Genomic DNA, 2,964 nt, shown 5'->3' with positions numbered 1-2,964 from the left:
TATTATAATGACAATAATTGTATCAAGCATAGGTCATTGTGTGCCATATTAGTTGGTTGTCCTTTTAACCAAAGTATATGGTCACACGGGTATGGCATATGGGTGATTTATAGGAGTATATTTCACTGAGTGTGACCACTTTCAGAGTACTCTGCTGTTAAGGGTTGCTCTGATAGGATATAGGTATATGTGTCTCTCGAACCTAAGGCTGCCTCGATGATTTGCAGGTAACTCACTGTGCTTTGATGCCGGACTATCCAAATTTTTAATTTAGTGACGAAAGATTTTTGGGTACAGTCAAGTATTTGTGAAGTTTGAGTATGAGTCAAGATGGGATTGACTGCTCCAAATAAAATTGAAGATGATGCATCACTGTATTTTAATTTGCAAAATTTTGATCAAAGTAGTCCTAGTGAGAAGTCACAGGATTTTTGAGGTCGAGACATAATGTGGACCATTCATCCTGGGTTGACAGTTTAATCCAAAGTCATCCTTAAGCATCGAGTGTCAAAGAGATGAATTATATGGTAACTATATCCACATGGATTCTAGAGTGTTGCTGGACATACATTTGGCCTATCCAAATATAGAAAACTATTAATAGATGATAACATCGATTAGTACAAGAATTATTCTTGTACCATAAGTTTAGATTCGAATTTGTGGGGTCACACACATAGAAGTACCATCTGATCAAATGGCTGATCAACGATTATGAATCATGGAAGGATTTAATTATCAATATGATTGATGATTAATCTTTTGTAAAGATTGTAATAAATTATTTACTAATGATTGATAAATTAAAAAAATAATTAATTAATAATATAATTATTAATTGGCTCAATTTGATTGAGCAATGGGATTGGATCAGATCTAATTGAATTGGATTCTATTAGGTTTGCTTTGAATTGATTGGATGCAGCCCTATTGAATGATAGGACTTATTCCAATTGATCTTAGGGATATAAATTAAATTTTGAGTTGAATAAGATTTAATTTAGTTTGATATAGACTTTGATTGGATCAAATCCTATTGGATAGTAGGCTTGATTGAATCAAGCCCTATTGATCAATAACTTCCCTGATATCCATTGAGAATCAATCTTTGGATCAATGGAGTTTTAATCTAACTAATTCTCTAATTGGATTGGGGTCTAATTGGTTTCATAATTGGATTAGGACCTAATTAATTAGTTTGTTATAACTAATTCCTAAATTAGTTAAGATTGGATCCAAGAATTAGTTAGAGTTAGACTCAGATTCATAAGATCTATTTGGAATAGGACTAAACCAGCTAAATCCCATCTATTTAAGTGATCCTCCATGCCTTCACTCCTTTTCACTATGAGATATCTTGCCCCAACTAAGAGCAACATTCTCTTTCTCTCTTCCATGACAAAAAGTGGGCATCCCCCCTTCTTCTTGTAGCCAAAAAGAGTTGGACGCCCCATATCCCATGCATCTAGGCTTCCTTCCCAACCCCTTTTGAAAGAATTTTGTGAGCTTTTGCTACTGATTCTTAGGCATCAAAGAAAAGCTGTCTTGCTGGTTTTACAATAGAAACTTAAAGAAAATTTTTTTTTCCAATGAGAGAAAGGGAAGGAAAAAGAAGGGTCTTCTTTCTTGTGTGCAGTCTTAGAGAAGGAGTTCTTCTCATAGATTTTTTATCTATTTTTTTCTAGAATAAAAATTAGATTGGATCTAAATTTTAATATGAGAATTTAGAGAAGAAATATCAAAAAAATTTAGTTGGATATTTGGAGCTTCCTAGAGTTCTAGATCAAGGAGAAAAAGAGAGAAGAAGAGAGAAGAATGGTTCTTCTCTTGGATCCTCTCTTTTGGGTTCTTCTAGGGCTCAGAATTTTATATAATTTTTAGCATAAAAAATTAGATTAGATCTAATTTTTATCATAAAAAATTAGAGAAGAAAAATTCTTCTTAAAAGTGTGAAAAGAAGAGAGAAAGGTTCTCTCTTATGCATGGAAAAATAAAAAGAAAGGGTTCTTTTCTTGATCTCTATTGTAGAGATCTGATGTATGGATCCAGAAAGAAAAGGAGAGGGTCTACATGTTCTTCATCTTCTTCATGTTCCTCTTAAATCAGTCAAAGTATGGTATCTTTATGAGCTAGCACTATCGGGGAGATCAATCAGCACATGGGCTTTGTGTGGATACCTGTAGAGGCCGAATACATACACGGCTGTCGAGCTTCATGAAGAATCAACTACTACAAATTTTGGATGCGACAATTTTCTACCCATGCTCAGATATGGAGTTTTAAACTCAATTCATATTTAGATATGATCTATTTGTTGGGAATAATATCCCAAAGCCAATCGTCAGTCTGTTGACGGTTGTGCTCATTCTTGTATTAGTATATGAATTATAAATTAATAAAAGTTATTTTGATATTTTTCATCATAAATTATTTCATCTTCTAATGAACTCCTGTGTTGTGGTGAAGTCCTTAGGACTATTTAGACTCGACAAAGAAAAATTTGTCGTTTAGTCCTCAAACCTATTCACGATCAAATGATACCTTGTTACCAAGGACAACAACGTTTATCAAGCATAGATCGTTGTGTGCCATATGGGTTGGTTGTCCTCTTAACCAAAGAGTGTGGAGACACTAGTATGGCATACAGGTGAGATGTAAGGGTACATCTGCACTGAATGTGACCGACTTCGGAGCTATTTCTGCTGTCAAGATTTGCTCTGATGGTATATGGATATAACTGTCCCTCTGACCTGAGACTGCCACAGTGACTTGCAAGCAACTCACTGCACTTAGGCACTGGACTACCTGAATTTCTAATTCAGTGACGGAAGGCTGCTGGGTGTAGTCAAGTACTTGACTTGTCGGTGCGTGTGTCAAGATGGGATTGACCATTCGAGTTCAGGAGTTGTGTACAATCGTATTTTAAGTTAGCAAAATCTTGGCCAGGATAGTCCTAGCGAGGAG

Source organism: Elaeis guineensis, chromosome 10 (genome assembly GCF_000442705.2).
Source record: "Elaeis guineensis isolate ETL-2024a chromosome 10, EG11, whole genome shotgun sequence".
Taxonomy (NCBI): Eukaryota; Viridiplantae; Streptophyta; class Magnoliopsida; order Arecales; family Arecaceae; genus Elaeis; species Elaeis guineensis.
The sequence above is the reverse complement of the archived record's forward strand: the minus strand, read 5'-3'. Positions refer to the sequence as shown.